The sequence below is a fragment of the Lethenteron reissneri genome, chromosome 33 (assembly GCF_015708825.2).
Source record: "Lethenteron reissneri isolate LAM-NWPU_2019-01 chromosome 33, ASM1570882v1, whole genome shotgun sequence".
Taxonomy (NCBI): Eukaryota; Metazoa; Chordata; class Hyperoartia; order Petromyzontiformes; family Petromyzontidae; genus Lethenteron; species Lethenteron reissneri.
In genome coordinates this window covers 14,758,862-14,778,077 of record NC_083811.1, presented here as the reverse complement: position 1 = coordinate 14,778,077, position 19,216 = coordinate 14,758,862, and the positions used below count along the sequence as shown (strand labels likewise).

General features: G+C 47.4%; 1 protein-coding gene, 1 long non-coding RNA gene and 7 other non-coding genes across 16 annotated transcripts in view; 8 read left to right on the top strand and 1 right to left on the bottom strand.

Annotated features, from left to right (window-relative positions):
• The window catches only part of PIH1D1 (PIH1 domain containing 1), a 14,530-nt gene extending 12,177 nt beyond the window's left edge, over window positions 1-2,353 (bottom strand). The window contains exon 1 of one of the 4 annotated variants that reach the window (XM_061564702.1): window positions 2,289-2,353. The gene's annotated coding sequence lies outside the window, so the exon portion shown is untranslated. Of the gene's footprint in view, window positions 1-17; window positions 379-2,288 lie in introns of those variants that run through there. The other 3 variants (XM_061564700.1, XM_061564699.1, XM_061564701.1) reach the window with 3 other exon arrangements.
• LOC133350379 (uncharacterized) lies at window positions 1,176-19,216 on the top strand. 5 transcript variants are annotated; one of them, XR_009756054.1, is made up of 9 exons: window positions 1,176-2,686; window positions 7,171-8,952; window positions 9,981-10,106; window positions 10,756-10,827; window positions 11,918-11,988; window positions 13,078-13,148; window positions 14,242-14,313; window positions 15,398-15,469; window positions 16,557-19,216. It is a non-coding gene; the product is annotated as an uncharacterized LOC133350379 (long non-coding RNA). The 5 variants fall into 5 exon arrangements; XR_009756053.1 differs by lacking the exon at window positions 9,981-10,106 and having other exon boundaries at window positions 1,178-2,686; window positions 7,171-7,241; window positions 7,752-8,952; XR_009756051.1 differs by lacking the exon at window positions 9,981-10,106 and having other exon boundaries at window positions 1,177-2,686.
• LOC133350468 (small nucleolar RNA SNORD53/SNORD92) lies at window positions 6,968-7,053 on the top strand. Its single transcript, XR_009756076.1, has one exon. It is a non-coding gene; the product is annotated as a small nucleolar RNA SNORD53/SNORD92 (small nucleolar RNA).
• Window positions 10,546-10,631, top strand: LOC133350465 (small nucleolar RNA SNORD53/SNORD92). Its single transcript, XR_009756073.1, has one exon. It is a non-coding gene; the product is annotated as a small nucleolar RNA SNORD53/SNORD92 (small nucleolar RNA).
• Window positions 11,708-11,793, top strand: LOC133350464 (small nucleolar RNA SNORD53/SNORD92). The gene has a single exon (XR_009756072.1). It is a non-coding gene; the product is annotated as a small nucleolar RNA SNORD53/SNORD92 (small nucleolar RNA).
• On the top strand, window positions 12,871-12,956 carry LOC133350463 (small nucleolar RNA SNORD53/SNORD92). The gene has a single exon (XR_009756071.1). It is a non-coding gene; the product is annotated as a small nucleolar RNA SNORD53/SNORD92 (small nucleolar RNA).
• LOC133350466 (small nucleolar RNA SNORD53/SNORD92) lies at window positions 14,032-14,117 on the top strand. The gene has a single exon (XR_009756074.1). It is a non-coding gene; the product is annotated as a small nucleolar RNA SNORD53/SNORD92 (small nucleolar RNA).
• Window positions 15,188-15,273, top strand: LOC133350462 (small nucleolar RNA SNORD53/SNORD92). The gene has a single exon (XR_009756070.1). It is a non-coding gene; the product is annotated as a small nucleolar RNA SNORD53/SNORD92 (small nucleolar RNA).
• LOC133350467 (small nucleolar RNA SNORD53/SNORD92) lies at window positions 16,351-16,436 on the top strand. Its single transcript, XR_009756075.1, has one exon. It is a non-coding gene; the product is annotated as a small nucleolar RNA SNORD53/SNORD92 (small nucleolar RNA).

The following is a 19,216-nucleotide window of genomic DNA, read 5'->3' as shown; positions in this document are numbered from 1 at the left end:
ACGAGCTGCCTTGTTGCCCGCAGTGTTGTTATTGTTGTTGTTACCCGCAGTGTTGTTATTGTTGTTGTTACCCGCAGTGTTGGTGGTGGCTGAGCGCAGTCACGGGCGAGAATAAACAGCCAGGCAAGGAAGGCCTCAACGCGGGTCGGGATGAATCAATGAATGAAGCAATGCAGTTCGCACGTCAACGACGGCAATAACGGCAGACGTAGCGAGCGACGGATGAGCGACGGTCCGGGGCAGGCGACGAGTGACCTGCAAGGTGAATTCGCCGAGCTCGGGGTCAAGTCGGCGGCCACCGCTCGGCTCGTGGTGGAGGCGCGCGAACTCCGCCGCCAGAGGCCCCTTGACGACCACCTCCCACCCTGCACCGCGGCGCGCGTGACGCGCGGCATCCGGGTCAGGGGTCGCGCATCGCTTCCGGATCACGCGCCGCGCACGTGGCCGCGGTTCGCACGAGGTAGTGAGAGGGCTCCCCGTGGTGGTGATAGAGGGGGTCTCGTGGTGGTGAGAGGGGGTCTCGTGGTGGTAATAGAGGGGGTCTCGTGGTGGTAATAGAGGGGGTCTCGTGGTGGTAATAGAGGGGGTCTCGTGGTGGTGAGAGGGGCTCCCGTGGTGGTAATAGAGGGGGTCTCGTGGTAGTGAGAGGGGGTCTCGTGGTGGTAATAGAAGGGGTCTCGTGGTGGTGAGAGGGGGTCCCGTGGTGGTAATAGAGGGGGTCTCGTGGTGGTAATAGAGGGGGTCTCGTGGTGGTGAGAGAGCGGGTCCCGTGGTGGTAATAGAGGGGGTCTCGTGGTGGTGAGAGGGGGTACCGTGGTGGTAATAGAGGGGGTCTCGTGGTGGTAATAGAGGGGGTCTCGTGGTGGTGAGAGGGGATACCGCGGTGGTGACAGAGAGGGGGTCCCGTGGTGGTGAGAGGGGGTCCCGTGGTGGTGAGAGGGGGTCCCGTGGTGGTGAGAGGGGGTCCCGTGGTGGTGAGAGGGGGTCCCGTGGTGGTGAGAGGGGGTCCCGTGGTGGTGAGAGGGGGTCCCGTGGTGGTGAGAGGGGGTCCCGTGGTGGTGAGAGGGGGTCCCGTGGTGGTGAGAGGGGGTCCCGTGGTGGTGAGAGGGGGTCCCGTGGTGGTGAGAGGGGGTCCCGTGGTGGTGAGAGGGGGTCCCGTGGTGGTGAGAGGGGGTCCCGTGGTGGTGAGAGGGGGTCCCGTGGTGGTGAGAGGGGGTCCCGTGGTGGTGAGAGGGGGTCCCGTGGTGGTGAGAGGGGGTCCCGTGGTGGTGAGAGGGGGTCCCGTGGCGATTCCCCCGCGGGATGTTACTGCCATGAGTCGCAGCAACTCGCGTAATGGGCAACGGCAGTGAAACGACACTGCGACATTTTGAGCGCATAACATCGCGTGATTGCTGCTGATGCTGCTGTACAAGTAATCCTGCCACACGAAAGAAGTGACCGCCTAGCTGACCCTCGCCATGGCTGAGAAACAGAAGACTGAAGAGGCCGATGTCGGTTCGACGAGAAGACGTCGAACCATCATCACGATGGAGATGAAGATGGACATAATCAGGCGGTCCGAGAAAGGCGAAACTTCTGCGGCCATAGGCCGTGCACTAGGCCTCAACCGGTCGACGATCGGGACGATAATAAAAGACAAAGAGCGAATCGTGGAGCACGTGAAGATCGCGGCGCCTGTAAGGTCGATCATCATCACGAAGCAAAGTTGCGTGCTCAGCGAAATGGAAAAACGATTGCTGATGTGGATCGAGGACCAGAATCGGCGGGGTGCGCCCGTAAGCCTCTTGCAGATCCAGAAGAAAGCGAAAAGTCTCTACGAGCATTTGAAGCCGAAGCTTGGCAAGGGTGCGAGCAAGAGTGACAAGTTCGTCGCGAGTCGTGGATGGTTTCAGAGATTCAAGTCGAGGGCGAATTTGCGCCACGTTAAATTGAGTGCGGCGGCCACCGCGAGTGCTCGTGGTGAAGAAGCAGCAGCAGCAGAATGCCCAGACGATTGGGCCGATACGATGAGCGAGGAGGAGGGCTTCAGTGCCCAGCAGGCGTCCAACTTGGACGAGACGGGAAGTTTGTGCAAGAAGACGCCTGGTCGCACCTACATCGCAAAAGAGGGCGAGCAAGCGCCACGGGTTGGAGCTGCTGCGGACGATTCCGGCGCGGGTGGGGACACCGGTGGACACGGCCGCTGACGAAGTGGCCGAGGAGTTGGGAAAGCAACTTAAGCCGGAGGCTGAGGCTGATGATGATGATGCTCAGCAGTTGCTCGGTACCCATTCGCAAGAGCTCACCAACGTGAATGTCGTGGAACTTGAGGCACAGACGTCTGCAGGCGAAGCTGAGGTCGCTGATGTTACGGAGCCAAAGAGATTCACAACCAAACAATTGGCGGAAGCTTTCCGGCACTTTGAAGCTGGCTTGGCTCTCCTTGAGGCACAAGACCCCGTCCGCGTCTCGATTCGCCAACATCGCCAGAGTTGTATGCGGTGGGCTGAGTTGCTACAAAGAGATTTATGAAAAAGAAATGAAGGTTGAAAGGAAGCCAAAGCCGACCCCATCAACATCGTCAGCAATAACTCCAGAAAAGTCTCCCGAAGGGTGTCCTGCACCATCCTCCTCGCCTGCATCGCTGTCTTTTTACAATTAGGCATCTATCCTACACAAGCAAGTCAGCATGAGTGTACTCAAGGTAAAGAAAACAACACGGAGTTTTGCTATGTTTTATTTAGTATATTGTATTTGTAAAATGTTACGTGCAAATGTAGGACGATTCTTATGAGTTTAACAACAATGCTTTCCTTTTTCAACGATTTTAACTTGATTCCTCTTTGTCGTGGTCAAATATTGTAATCAAAATTTCGTCCACTTCCCGTTGTCCAATCAATTCCACATTTTGCACACGTACTCGGATCCGGTGACAATACATGCCTGTATCAAAATCGGCATAAATTAATTCGCTACTTTAAAAAAATGTACATTTTGTATGGAGTATGTGTGTAGGTCAAAAACGCCGCGGTCCCTAAACCGTGGAATCGGCACAAAAAACAGGCGCCACGTGTCTCAGGCGACATTGACGCACTTCTAGACCGCGAATTGAACGAAGTTTAATAAAACCGTTGTTACCTTTTTAAAGGAGTTTATTTGTTGTTGAACCGTAACACATTTCAAAGCATTGACCGTGCGCGCATTTAAATACAGAACATTATTACATTTATTGTGTTACGGACTTACGAACGGTTCGACTTACGAACGGTTCGACTTACGAACGGTTCGACTTACGAACGGTTCGACTTACGAACGGTTCGACTTACGAACGGTTCGACTTACGAACGGTTCGACTTACGAACGGTTCGACTTACGAACGGTTCGACTTACGAACGGTTCGACTTACGAACGGTTCGACTTACGAACGGTTCGACTTACGAACGGTTCGACTTACGAACGGTTCGACTTACGAACGGTTCGACTTACGAACGGCCTGTTAAGGCTACCCGGGAGATATTTGTCTGTTGTTGAGGGGAGGCGCGCGAGGCCTTGGGGGCAACGCACGTGGCGCTGCCGGAGCGTGCCGCGGGGTCCCCACCGGCGTTCGCTGGGACGCGTGGACACGTGGTGGCTTCGCGTGGACACGTGGTGGCTTCGCGTGGACACGTGGTGGCTTCGCGTGGACACGTGGTGGCTTCGCGTGGACACGTGGTGGCTTCGCGTGGACCTTTTCGTTCGCATTGCTTGACCGCACTTGCGAGGGCAGGTCACGACGCGTCTTGTTTTGCTTCTGCCACTTTTGAATTGCCTCTCGTCTCTTCCCCATAAGCTCAAATAATCGCTCTGCTCACAGTTCAAATAATCGCGTTCACCCATATGTCATTCGTTACATCCAACGTCGATAGTGCTGTTTGTTGCTGGCCGCTTAATGGGGTTCTAGGCCCGTCCCCAGCAACTATTTAAGAAAATATATCTCCAGTTTTATGCCAAATGTAACAATAAATCGGCGTTTGAATCGTCACTCGTGGCCTGTTGGATTGAGAACGTGGGGAGTTCTTCCGCGTGTTGTCCAGTGGGAGCCGCAGTGAGTGTCCGTGGGAGGCCTCTGAGGCCCATGAGCTGACCACGAGGTGAACCTGAAGGAAACAGAGCCAGAAGGGAAATAAATGACACGGAAAATGCCTTAATTCAAATGCGTTTAACGGAACATTTGCAAGGATATTCGCTCATTGGTGAAGCAATTGTGAGAAAAACACAAAACATTTTGTGCATCGGTAATTGGGACATGAGTGGGAATGCATCGGTTATCAGGACGGGCTGCAGCGTCTGTAATAACACGAAGCGCTATTCACGTCTCCTCGCTCTCCTACCATGTGCAAAATAAAGTTACACTAACTGCGGGTTTGCTTTCTTACATTCTCCGAAACAGTAGGGAATGTTTTTGTTACACTTATTTAACTTGCCCTGTTGACCGTTTATATTATTTCCAATCTTTGACGCGTAATATCTTCGGATCTACGAAATCTTCCGAGCTGAATGTTTTAACACACAGACTCGTCGTAAGTCTCGCGTGTGACAATTTAAGATTAAATTAAAAAAAAGTCTGGTCCAAGTGCCGCCAATCCTGGGCCTATTCGTGTTTTTTTAAAACTTATTTTTGTTGTCATTAATACCCGTACATTCGACATGTCTAATTTGCGTTATGCAAGCCACCCACTTTTATTCAGCACATCAAATTTGATTAATTCTGTGGTCATAATAATGTATTTTCTACTGTTGAGTGCAAATAAAAGTGCGTGCATTAAAAATCTTGATTTATTTTTTAAACCATCATGGGACCTCCTTTGCCCAGTACCAAAAAATGATAATAGGTTTTTCCCTTTTTTTCTGGCAACAAAACAGGTGTTAAGATGTTAAAACACCAAACTGAAACCTTTTGGCGTCCTCTGGTCTAACACCGTTTGAGACGAGGCTCAAAAGAAAGCTGTCTCGGGTGTGGACCAATCAGTTTCAAAGACAATGCATATATTATCAGTGTTTTTTGTTTGCATTCTGACCACAAGCATTGTGGTTAATGCAGACATGATTCTTTGTAAAAGGTTTCAGTTTGGTGTTTTAACATCTTAACACCCATTGCCAGAAAAAAGGGGAAAACCTATTATCATTTTTTTAAACCAGATTTATAGTCATCAAACGGCTCACTCGGTGCTCTGGCGTTGCCAACATTACTGCGTGACTGCAGTCAAGTCGGGAAGCCACAAGGTGGCACGGCGAGGAGGATGGGGTGAGGGATGCCAAGTCACACAGCTGGCAGTTAATGATAGATTCTCTCTGGGAGGAAACGAGTTTGCCATTCATAATACAGGTGTTTTGGGTTGGATCGCGTAAATATATAAATGTGTCGTTTAACCCGCCACTACCCAACACAACTAGCTCACTAACTGGCGAAACGTCGTACTTGTATTGTAAATGTTGTGGCTTGGCTCTCTAACACACCGGTGTGCTGTGCTAGTAACGAATTGGCACGTTCTGTTTGTGACAACCCTTACTATTTGGCTGTGCCGGGTGATGGTGGGATTAACGACACATTTATATGTTTACGCGATCTAACCCAATAAACCTGTATTATAGATGATATTGGTCGCGAAAGCCTACGTGTTAAACCGAGTTTGCCATTAGTGCGTTCAGTGGGTGGGCAGAGCGCTCCGGTGCGCTTTGCAGTTGGACCAGCACGTGTTCCCAGAACGCATCGTAACGGGAGCTCATGTTCGTCAAGGAGCTGGCCCCTCTTGACGTGGAGCGTTCGGTGTGGGGTGGCCGCCAGAATCCACCCGATCGTTTTTGCGAATTCACTGTTTCCCGGACACGACGTGCACGCACTCAGTGGCCGAGTGGGAGCAGCGCTTTGCGCACCGTTCATTAGGAGGCAACTTGCGCCCCGTAGTGCTGCTGCAGAGCGCCTGCCACATTGATAGCACCCCGGGTGATAATTTGAGCCTGAATACTGTACGCTCTGTTTACAGAGTCGCCCCCGGCCTATATAAGTAAAATTAGGGCGGTAAAGCGAGCAAACGAGATTCTCAAGTCATAAAAAAGTGCGTGAGGTGCAGTAAAGTGATTAAATACGTCCAGAATCAGATTCGATATTTGTTTATTCTGGAGGAATCCGCTGAGCTGTGAAGCTCTTTTTTCATGGATGTCCGGTAGTTGCAGGTCAGAGCAAGTCAGAATGTTACAACAACAAACAATACAAAAACAATATGTGCAAACTATAGGAAAGGTAAACAAAGCACTTAACAAATATATACAAACGTCCATTATAACTTGCAATTATATGCCAATAAAACATAAACAGGCAATTGATTGCAAAGGACGAGCATTTACAATGGATAAAGTTGGCCTGCTAACTCCACCGATAGTTACCGAATTAAACGGTTATGAAGTGTAAGTCCTTTGAGACCTTACTCACCATTTGTTATAGGCAATTAACGATGGTATTTATGGCTAAAACTGCCAAGCTATTTATGGTTATACCTTTAAACTCTAACGTTGTACTTGGCTTGACACTGAACTTCCAACAGCTACATCCTGCCTTACACAGAATATCACTCCTGAGTTGCAATGACCGCTGTGCGGGTTTGTTCATTAGCTCATGCCAATCAGCACGTTCATTCCTAACACTCCACTGGAAACTTCACCGGTTTCCGACTTTTAGAACCAGGTAATTGTTTCTAAATGGTTATCGGTTAACAACCCGAACGTTTGTCAACGGGCTCCGTATATATGTATGTATGTTGAACTTCTTTTGCACCGTTAAGTAGCCAACCCTGCTAATCGGAGGTGTGGCGAAGAGGAATGAAAGGATCATTGGGATTTATTGTCTCTACGTTTTTGTCATTCTTTAAGCCATCTTAGTACTCTTTGAGATGCATTATTCCCAACAGCTATGCCCACTTCCTGCCTCACACAGAATATCACTCCTGAGTTGCAATGATGATACTTGTGGCTGGTTTCGCTAAACTGTTCTGAGAGGAAATGATGCCTTTGTGTTCCACTTGGCTGGCTGAGCAGCTCACAGAGACCCACTCACTGTACAGACAGCGTGCCGGTGCTAATTAATTACCTAGTCACTTTTTATGTGGTTTTATAACGTGTGTTGGTGGTGTGCTTTGTGGTTGCGATGTGCAGGTTCAATAGGCGCTGTGAGGAGGTGTTGTACGGAGAGCTTCTATTCAGGACCACGAGCACCATGGCAACAGGTGCACTCACAGTGACACAGGGCCAACATGGCTCGCCTGGTCCTCTACAGGCATTTTACCGAGCCATGCTTCACTGGACTCGCCAGACATTGTCGTAGCCTGGAACTAATCGAGAGCTCTTTGAGATTCAGTATTTTGTTGTCATTAAACTGAGAGCCAGATGAGATTGCTTTGTCCTGTTCTTATAGCATAGGACACCACTCAGATTGACTACAGCATTTAATTAAGGTATCAATATACAGGCAGTCCCTGATCTTGCGTACACGCAACTTACGAACACTTGCACTTATGAAGGAGATTCCATGAGAAATTACATTTTTCAACCATCCAACTTGCGAACGTGAACTTGCACTTGTGAACTGAACCGCGGAACTATTTGGTTCGGCGCAGCGATCCTCCGCGCGATGAGTCTCAGCATCCCACGTAACACCCAACGGGAGTGAACCGGTCGGCGACATTTTGCATCCATAACCTCTCGCATGCTGTTTATGCTTCTGTGCATACGTTTAGATATCGTTACTGACCCTCACCACATCTGAGAAAACGAAGACTGACGGAACTGATGTTGGTGTGTCGAGAAAACACCGCACCATTACTATGAAGGTGGACATAATCAAGCGGTCCAAGAACGGTGAAACGCCTACGACCATGGGATTAGGCATTAACCCGTCCACGATAGAAAAAATAAGACAAATATCGAATTGTCGAACATGTGAAGGGCTCGGTGCCTCTAAAGTCCAGCATAATTACAAAGCAAAGGGAGTGCTGTGATCAGCAAAATGAAAAAACAGTTACTTATATGGATTAGGACCAGAATCGGCATCATGTGCCGGTAAGCCGTTTGCTGATCCAGGTAAAAGCAAAACGTTTGTGCGAACATTTAAAGGCTAAGCTAGGTGAAAGTGAAGAGTTTGTTGCAATAGATTTAAAACGAGGACAAATTTAGCGAAACATTAAATTGAGTGGGGAAGCTGCTAGTGCTGATGTTGAAGCAGGTCTTGAATTTCCAAATCGTTTGGCCGATGTAATTATTTAGGAGGGGGGGGGGGGTTAAGTGCTCAGCAGGTGTTCAACGTCGACAAGATGGGAAGTTTTTGGAAGAAGATGCCTGATCGTACTTACATTGCAAAAAAGTCTATGCCAGGGTTTAAAGCTGCTGCGGACCATTCCAGGGCAGTTGTGGACACGATAGACTGATGAAACGGTTGAATTGGGAAAGCAACTTCAACCGGAGGTTGATGATGCTCAGCAGTTGCTCGGCTCCCATTCGCAAGACCTAACCAACCTGAATATCATGGAACTGGAGGCACAGACGTTTGCAGACGAAACTGAGGTCACTGACATTTTGGAGCCCAAGAGATTCACAACCAACCATTGTGGGGGAAGCTTTCCAGCATTTTAAGCTGGCTTGGCTGTCCTTGAGGCACAAGACCACGACGCGTCTAGATTTACCAATGTCGCAAGAGTTGCCAACGATGGGCTGAGTTGCAACAAAGAGTTTTATGAAAAAGAAGATAGCATCTGTCCAAGTTTCCTTTGGTGGGGTTTTCATGACGTTTGAAAGGGAGCCAGAGCCGACCCCATCAACATCGTGAGCAATGTCTCCGGAAAAGTCTCCTGAGAAGTCCCCTTCACCATCCTCGCCTGGATCACTATCTTCCAATGAAGCATCTATCTCTGTTACACAAGCAAGCCAGCATCAAAACTAGAGGTAACGAAAACAAATTTTTTTCATGTTACTTTTGTTTTATGTGTTATTTATTCTACAGGTGTGTCGTCTTGCTTAACGAGTGAGATACGTTCGGCAAAAATTGCTCGCTAAGCGAACGCTCGTTAAACAATCGTCGTTTTCCCATTGATGTTAAAAGCTGAGATATGTTTCAACCCCAAAATGTTCTACTCTAGAACAACTTTTTTAAATGTGAGAACTACAAATGACTGTATAATTGTAAAATAAAGTAAAACATAAAATGTAACGCCACACATGAAGAACCACAGTGTAAGATCCCCCTATATATCCTGCAATATCACCTTACAGCCACATTTGAAAAAGACACTCGCTCGCAATCTCTCTCCACTCCATCACACAGACCCCTCGCGCCCTCTCACACTCCGTAACATGCACACCTCCTCTCCCCCGAGACAAAGATCCCCCTTATAGCCTTAAACAGACTGTTGGGCAAAGTGCTGTTGGCGAGCACCTATAAAGGCTGGTACAGCACAAATTGGGCTAAATTCAAATTGCTTTCGTAAAAAAGAATGTTGTTAAGCCAGACACGCCTTACACGATTCTCCCCAGTGTTACATGCAAATGTACAATATAATTTTTATTTATAAGTTTACCAATGTTTGTTTTTTGTTGAACCGTAGAACATTTAATGACAGTGTATGTTACTATTTAAATAGAGTACGTTATGTTCCAACTTACGAACCAGTCGACTTATTAACAAGTATCAGGAATGGAACCCGTTCCTAAGTAGGGGACTACCTGTGACCAAAAAAACACAAGAGTGGCACTTAAACTGCTGGCCCAAAGAAAGGTGGAGGAAGTGAAGTTTTTGATGACCCCTTATGGGCCATCCATTTATTACGTACGCGTGGAGGGGGAAGGAGGGTTAACCCAAATGCGTACGCTTGCGTATGGGGGGTCGACTGACAATGTACGTACGCATAGGAAACGGGGCGGGGGGGGAAGCCTCGATAATAATTTGTCTACATTGGCCTTCAAATGAGCTACAGTTCAGTTTCTTCAGCTGTCAACAAGTACTACCGGGAGAAGTAGGACTGTGGGAGAGGTGTCGCTTGTATGCCACCGTGACCCCTGACTGCAGCTATCATGCAGCTCGGCAAAATAAGTGGGCCAAGGTACGCAACTTAATTCTTTAATGCAACCGGCGGTGGACTATCTGTTTGCTTAAACACTTTAATATTATTTATCCTTGATCGTTTTTGCGTGGATTAAATATCGGCCGTGCGTCAAACGTGCATACGCAGGTGGGGGGGGGGGTGTAAGAAGTCCACGTGCATAGAGGGAGGGGTCAAGTTTTTACACTTTTTTGCGTTCGTACTGAATGGATGGCCCAATACGGTACAATTTGGCAATCAGCTGTCAGCAGCTGACAGGCTCTTGAATTAACATAGAGCGAGGATTAGTGTGAACGCGTAAAAATAGATGACTTGCGAATATATAGATGAGTAATCTAAACCTCTAGTAGCAGCAGCATTCAATGTCTGCATGGCTTGATACTAAACTCCCAATGGCTACATTCAGAGTTCCTGCCTCGCACAGAATATCACTCCTGAGTTGCAATGATGATACTTGTGGCTGGTTTCGCTAAACTCTTCTGAGAGGAAATGATGCCCTTGTGTTCCACTTGGCTGGCTGAGCAACTTACGAAGACGCACTGACACTGCAGGTATTGTATGGTGGTGCTAGTTTATGACCGCCTTGCTTCTTGTCTGTGGTGTTATAACGTGTGGTGGTGGTGGTGTGCTTTGTGGTTGCGATGTGCAGGTTCACTAGGCGCTGTGAGGAGGTGTTGTACGGACAGCGTCTATTCGGGACCACGAGCACCAATTGCAACAGGTGCACTCACAGTGACGTGTAACCCTTTTCCACTGGAGCGTCTGAGTTTTGCCAGCACAGGGCCAACATGGCTCTAATGGTTTTCCACAAGAATTTGACGGAGCCAGAACCTAGCCATTCTACGCTGACCTTACCAGACATCATCGTAGCCTGTGACCAATTGAGAGCCCTTTGACATTCAATTTTCTGTCATTAAACCATCTGATAGCCAGATGAGATTAGTTCTTCCTGTCCTTTGCGTGTAGGACACCACTGAGATACAGTGCAGGGTTTATTTGGGTTGTTAAATTAGTTTTGTTTGCGTGGGGCTTGGACACTGTTTAACTGACAAACTCATTGAGTGGCCACAGTGATGTAACGGTTAAGATGCTGGACATCTAAGATTGATTGGAAGGTCACGTGTGGTGGGGTAAAGTGTGAGTATGCCCTCATCTTCTAAGACGTCTGGTCGGCATGGAAGAGTAGACCAAGTACCGCGCAAAAACTTCCTCCAGTGGAGTTCCTACCACCAGCGGTGTCGTGAGCAAGCAGTTGCTGAGCTGCACCTTCACCTTTTTACTTGAAACGAGGGCAATGTACCACGTGGTGACTTAGACCGCTGTGCAATTTTTATTTGTTCGCACGTGCCAATCCAGGCGTTCATTCCTAACATTACACTGGAAACGATTATCGGTTCCTGACTATTGGAGCCAGGTAATCAATTCTGAAAAGCCTCATCGGTTAATAACTCTAGTGTTTAGTAATGGTCTATATGTAAGGGAGCGTTCGGATGTAATGTCTCTACATTTGTAATTATTTTATCCCTCTTAGTGCACTTTGAGATAAATTTTTCCCAACAGCCATTTCCACTTCCCGCCTCACACAGAATATCACTCCTGAGTTGCAATGATGATACTTGTGGCTGGTTTCGCTAAACTCTTCTGAGAGGAAATGATGCCCTTGTGTTCCACTTGGCTGGCTGAGCAACTTACAAAGACGCACTGACACTGCAGGTACTGTATGGTGGTGCTAGTTTATGACCGCCTTGCTTCTTGTCTGTGGTGTTATAACGTGTGGTGGTGGTGGTGTGCTTTGTGGTTGCGATGTGCAGGTTCACTAGGCGCTGTGAGGAGGTGTTGTACGGACAGCGTCTATTCGGGACCACGAGCACCATGCCAACAGGTGCACTCACAGTGACTTGTGTGCCCTTTTTCCACTGGAACATCTGAGTCATGCCAGCACAGGGCCAACATGGCTTTGATGGTTTGCCACAGGAATTTTATGGAGCCAGAACCTAGCCATTCTACGCTGGCCTTACCCAGGCATCATCGTAGCCTGTGACCAATTGAGAGCCCTTTGAGATTCAATATTTTGTCATTTTTAAACCATCTGATAGCCAGATGAGATTACTTCTTCCTGTCCTTTGAGTGTAGGACACCACTGAGATACAGTGCAGGGTTTATTTGGGTTGTTAAATTAGTTTTGTTTGCATGGCACTTAGACATTTTTAACTGACAAACTCATTGAGTGGCCACAGTGAAAAAAACGTTAGGATGCTGGACATCAAAGATGATTGGTAGGTCACGTGTGGTGGGGTAAAGTGTGGGTACTCCCTCATCTTCCAAGAAGTCTGGTAAGCATGGAAGAGTAGACCAAATACCCCCAAGAACTTCCTCCAGTGGAGTTCCTACCACCAGCGGTGTCGTGAGCAAGCAGTTGCTGAGCTGCACCTTCACCTTTTTACTTGAAACGAGGGCAATGTACCACGTGGTGACTTAGACCGCTGTGCAATTTTTTTTGTTAGCACGTGCCACTCCAGGCGTTCATTCCTAACATTACACTGGAAACGATTATCGGTTCCTGACTATTGGAGCCAGGTAATCAATTCTGAAAAGCCTCATCGGTTAATAACTGTAGTGTTTAGTGATGGTCTATATGTAAGGGAGCGTTCGGATGTATTGTCTCTACATTTGTAATTATTTTATCCCTCTTAGTGCACTTTGAGATTAATTTTTCCCAACAGCCATTTCCACTTCCCGCCTCACACAGAATATCACTCCTGAGTTGCAATGATGATACTTGTGGCTGGTTTCGCTAAACTCTTCTGAGAGGAAATGATGCCCTTGTGTTCCACTTGGCTGGCTGAGCAACTTACAAAGACGCACTGACACTGCAGGTACTGTATGGTGGTGCTAGTTTATGACCGCCTTGCTTCTTGTCTGTGGTGTTATAACGTGTGGTGGTGGTGTGCTTTGTGGTTGCGATGTGCAGGTTCACTAGGCGCTGTGAGGAGGTGTTGTACGGGCAGCGTCTATTCAGGACCACGAGCACCATGCCAACAGGTGCACTCACAGTGACTGTTGTGCCCTTTTTCCACTGGAACATCTGAGTCATGCCAGCACAGGGCCAACATGGCTTTGATGGTTTTCCACAAGAATTTGACGGAGCCAGAACCTAGCCATTCTACGCTGACCTTACCAGACATCATCGTAGCCTGTGACCAATTGAGAGCCCTTTGACATTCAATATTTTGTCATTATTAAACCATCTGATAGCCAGATGAGATTAGTTCTTCCTGTCCTTTGCGTGTAGGACACCACTGAGATACAGTGCAGGGTTTATTTGGGTTGTTAAATTAGTTTTGTTTGCGTGGCGCTTGGACATTGTTAACTGACAAACTCATTGAGTGGCCAGAGTGATGTAACGGTTAAGATGCTGGACATCTAAGATTGATTGGAAGGTCACGTGTGGTGGGGTAAAGTGTGAGTATGCCCTCATCTTCTAAGACGTCTGGTCGGCATGGAAGAGTAGACCAAATACCGCGCAAAAACTTCCTCCAGTGGAGTTCCTACCAGCAGCGGTGTCGTGAGCAAGCAGTTGCTGAGCTGCACCTTCACCTTTTTACTTGAAACGAGGGCAATGTACCACGTGGTGACTTAGACCGCTGTGCAATTTTGTTTGTTAGCACGTGCCACTCCAGGCGTTCATTCCTAACATTACACTGGAAACGATTATCGGTTCCTGACTATTGGAGCCAGGTAATCAATTCTAAAAAGCCTCATCGGTTAATAACTCTAGTGTTTAGTAATGGTCTATATGTAAGGGAGCGTTCGGATTTATTGTCTCTACATTTGTAATTATTTTATCCCTCTTAGTGCACTTTGAGATTAATTTTTCCCAACAGCCATTTCCACTTCCTGTCTCTCACAGAATATCACTCCTGAGTTGCAATGATGATGCTTGTGGCTGGTTTCGCTAAACTCTTCTGAGAGGAAATGATGCCCTTGTGTTCCACTTGGCTGGCTGAGCAACTTACAAAGACGCACTGACACTGCAGGTACTGTATGGTGGTGCTAGTTTATGACCGCCTTGCTTCTTGTCTGTGGTGTTATAACGTGTGGTGGTGGTGGTGTGCTTTGTGGTTGCGATGTGCAGGTTCACTAGGCGCTGTGAGGAGGTGTTGTACGGACAGCGTCTATTAGGGACCACGAGCACCAATTGCAACAGGTGCACTCACAGTGACGTGTAACTCTTTTCCACTGGAGCATCTGAGTCTTGCCAGCACAGGGCCAACATGGCTCTAATGGTTTTCCACAAGAATTTGACGGAGCCAGAACCTAACCATTCTACGCTGGCCTTACCCAGGCATCATCGTAGCCTGTGACCAATTGAGAGCCCTTTGAGATTCAATATTTTGTCATTTTTAAACCATCTGATAGCCAGATGAGATTACTTCTTCCTGTCCTTTGAGTGTAGGACACCACTGAGATACAGTGCAGGGTTTATTTGGGTTGTTAAATTAGTTTTGTTTGCATGGCACTTGGACATTTTTAACTGACAAACTCATTGAGTGGCCACAGTGAAAAAAACGTTAGGATGCTGGACATCAAAGATGATTGGTAGGTCACGTGTGGTGGGGTAAAGTGTGGGTACTCCCTCATCTTCCAAGAAGTCTGGTAAGCATGGAAGAGTAGACCAAATACCCCCAAGAACTTCCTCCAGTGGAGTTCCTACCAGCAGCGGTGTCGTGAGCAAGCAGTTGCTGAGCTGCACCTTCACCTTTTTACTTGAAACAATGTACCACGTGGTGACTTAGACCGCTGTGCAGTTTTTTTTGTTAGCACGTGCCACTCCAGGCGTTCATTCCTAACATTACACTGGAAACGATTATCGGTTCCTGACTATTGGAGCCAGGTAATCAATTCTGAAAAGCCTCATCGGTTAATAACTCTAGTGTTTAGTGATGGTCTATATGTAAGGGAGCGTTCGGATTTATTGTCTCTACATTTGTAATTATTTTATCCCTCTTAGTGCACTTTGAGATACATTTTTCCCAACAGCCATTTCCACTTCCCGCCTCACACAGAATATCACTCCTGAGTTGCAATGATGATACTTGTGGCTGGTTTCGCTAAACTCTTCTGAGAGGAAATGATGCCCTTGTGTTCCACTTGGCTGGCTGAGCAACTTACAAAGACGCACTGACACTGCAGGTACTGTATGGTGGTGCTAGTTTATGACCGCCTTGCTTCTTGTCTGTGGTGTTATAACGTGTGGTGGTGGTGGTGTGCTTTGTGGTTGCGATGTGCAGGTTCACTAGGCGCTGTGAGGAGGTGTTGTACGGACAGCGTCTATTCGGGACCACGAGCACCAATTGCAACAGGTGCACTCACAGTGACGTGTAACCCTTTTCCACTGGAGCATCTGAGTCTTGCCAGCACAGGGCCAACATGGCTCTAATGGTTTTCCACAAGAATTTGACGGAGCCAGAACCTAGCCATTCTACGCTGACCTTACCAGACATCATCGTAGCCTGTGACCAATTGAGAGCCCTTTGACATTCAATATTTTGTCATTATTAAACCATCTGATAGCCAGATGAGATTAGTTCTTCCTGTCCTATGCGTGTAGGACACCACTGAGATACATTGCAGGGTTTATTTGGGTTGTTAAATTAGTTTTGTTTGCGTGGGGCTTGGACATTTTTAATAGAGAAACTCATTGAGTGGCCACAGTGAAAAAAACGTTAAGATGCTGGACATCAAAGATGATTGGTAGGTCACGTGTGGTGGGGTAAAGTGTGAGTATGCCCTCATCTTCCAAGACGTCTGGTCGGCATGGAAGAGTAGACCAAATACCGCGCAAAAACTTCCTCCAGTGGAGTTCCTACCACCAGCGGTGTCGTGAGCAAGCAGTTGCTGAGCTGCACCTTCACCTTTTTACTTGAAACGAGGGCAATGTACCACGTGGTGACTTAGACCGCTGTGCAAGTTTTTTTTGTTAGCACGTGCCACTCCAGGCGTTCATTCCTAACATTACACTGGAAACGATTATCGGTTCCTGACTATTGGAGCCAGGTAATCAATTCTAAAAAGCCTCATCAGTTAATAACTCTGGTGTTTATTAATGGTCTATATGTAAGGGAGAGTTCGGATTTATTGTCTCTACATTTGTAATTATTTTATCCCTCTTAGTGCACTTTGAGATAAATTTTTCCCAACAGCCATTTCCACTTCCCGCCTCACACAGAATATCACTCCTGAGTTGCAATGATGATACTTGTGGCTGGTTTCGCTAAACTCTTCTGAGAGGAAATGATGCCCTTGTGTTCCACTTGGCTGGCTGAGCAGCTCACACACCCCAATTCACACTGCACTGGCAGGGCATGGCAGTGCTTGTTCATAACTTCGTCGCTTGTCTGTGGTTCTATAACGTGTGGTGGTGGTGTGCTTTGTGGTTGCGATGTGCAGGTCCATCTAGGCACTGTGAGGAGGTGTTGTACGGACAGCGTCAAATCAGGCCCATGACCACGAGCACCATGCCAACAGGTGCACTCACAGTCACTTGTAACCCCTTTACACTGGTGCATCTGACCCGTGCCAGCACAGGGCCAAAATAGCTGGTGGATTTCCACCGGCATGTTACCAAGTCAGAACAGAGCCATGCTACGATCGCCTCACCAGACCTTCTTGGGCTGTGCATCAGTTTAGCTCCAGAGATCTGTACAACGTTTCTCCACAAATTTAAAGACTCCATCTCGCACCACGAGTGATGACTCCGTATTCTCGCTAAGGGCTCCCATTTTCTGCGTTGAATCCAGCTTTGTGAGGTTCGATTGTCTTTTGAAGAAGAGAGATCATTTCTGTAGGCCTTGGCCAATCCGGCGTGGCTGGGTTGGGACCAGGGGAACTATGTTGCTGTGCCCTTTGCACCCTCCCAGTGTGCGTGCCTGGCATCTGGCACTTGTTATCTTTCACTTGATGAACAACATGGGCTGTTACTCTGAAGCAATCGACGTTTGGATGACTTGCGTTTAACCTCTCCAGCATTCTGATTAGCTTCCAGCCGCACATTAGAACTCGAGCTTTTGGGGTTACGGCAGTTGCTCTAATTGCATGAGTCGTAATTATGTAAAAGTATTTTGAAAGGGCGCTTGGGACGATGCCAGCACCAGGATTGGAAGGCGGTGGCAGTGCGAGCGTCGAGCGTATGGCACGACATGGTGTGAACGTGGTGCAATCCACAGCAGTTGCTGATTTTCGCGTCGTGCTAAGCGATGTATCGGTCCAAAATGCCACGTTCCTGTAAGGTGTGCATCGTGAAAGTACGTTGGCGCACACCAGCTCATGTTGTAACGATAACGAGTACAAGGGAACGAGCATACAAAAAAAACCTCACCACTTGTTATCTAACACTGCCTGATAAGACTTTACAGACATTGTCTCCTTTTATAAAGCAGAAGAGAGAGAGAGATAGATCGCAGTTTTGGAGATCAAACTACACACTGGGGCTGTGAGAAAACTTGAACATTTATTTTTATATAAAGTTGCCCAATTGTACATCAGTAGATGGTGAATATCAAACAAACTAATCGAAAGTCAAAATTAATCAAGGAATCTCTTGTAAATAAAAATTATGACCTCACCCAGGAAATATGGCAATTACCGTCAGGCACTGCCTCACCTGCACACGGCGGTGTGTGAGCTGACCCCCACACCCTGGGGTCAACGTGACCACAGCCCACTGGATGTGGTCGGTGACAGGCCACGTCCTCCTCGCACTCCGTCCACGAGTGGCCCGTGACTCGACAGTGGGCCCTCCCTCCTCCCCGATGCCGATGAAGCGGCCGTCGCCTAACTCGGCAAGACGAGCGAATGATAGTAAAATTAAACATCTTCATCAAATCCGTAGATTTGGATCCTGGAATAATAGGGCAGTGAGGCAGAGCCTCTGTCACCTGTCGTGTTTCCTGGGAGAGGTCGTAGCTCAGAAGATTGTAACCTGACAATAGAATGGTTTTACATGTGTCGGTGTTGACTGTAACATTGTGTTTACTTTACTTAATTTACAATAATTCATTTACAATAATAATTTGTATACCAGCTTTGGGCAGGTATACAAATTCGGAGACCTCAGTCAAAATTACAAAGTCATTCTAAGGCATATGGAGTACCATTTTGTAGGTATTTGTCTCGTAAAAAAAATAATTGGCTCGTCATAACTGACACGTAAGTGTGACACATACACGAATCTGAACCCTCACTATCCATCTCAGTGTGGATCAGTGGTTCTTAACCTTTTTGGAGGTACCGAACCCCACCAGTTTCATATGCGCATTCACCGAACCCTTCTTAATTGTAAAAATAAAATATGATTTTTTCAAATTCAAAACATAGGTATATGTTTTACTGGTGCACAATCATATTAGTCGGGTGTGTGTCTTAACCTCCGCCGAACCCCTGAGACTGACTCACCGAACCTCTGGGGTTCGATCGAACCCAGGTTAAGAACCACTGGTGTGGATGAACAAGTTATTTCATGTTAGCATAACACCATGGTATATCATGAGCACAGAAGTGTACAATTTATTACGATGAGAACTACACTGCTATTTGGATGACTTACTGTGCCCAAAACAGAAGCCACTCGATGACATGGCCCAACAGTGTGGCCCAGCAGGAGTGCATTTCCCACTTGTTTCAGAAGTTCACAGTTGGAATTCAGCAGACCGCCCTGGTTATTACCGCGGCGCATACTAACTGTAAAAAATGCTCCGTGCCATCTGCTTCACGCACAGTGGACAAAGATTCCCGGGACATAATTTAAAACGAGGAGGCAATTTTCCGGCATTACGGGTCAATGTTTTCCCATTTGACAAATTACACCGCAAATGACTCAATTGGGATTATACGGAGTAATCGGTGCCCCCCTACTGGCAGACTGATAGTCCCTTACCGGCTGTTACAAATCTAAATGCAAAAGATGATTGACTGTACGTATACCCACATCTTTAAAGAGTTTGAAATGTATGTTTGATGTTGTGGAGCTGCAGCTGTTTGACATTCTCTTTGAGCGTTGGTGATATGTTTCTGGATTAGTTCTAATAAATATTCCATGCGCTCGGAACAAG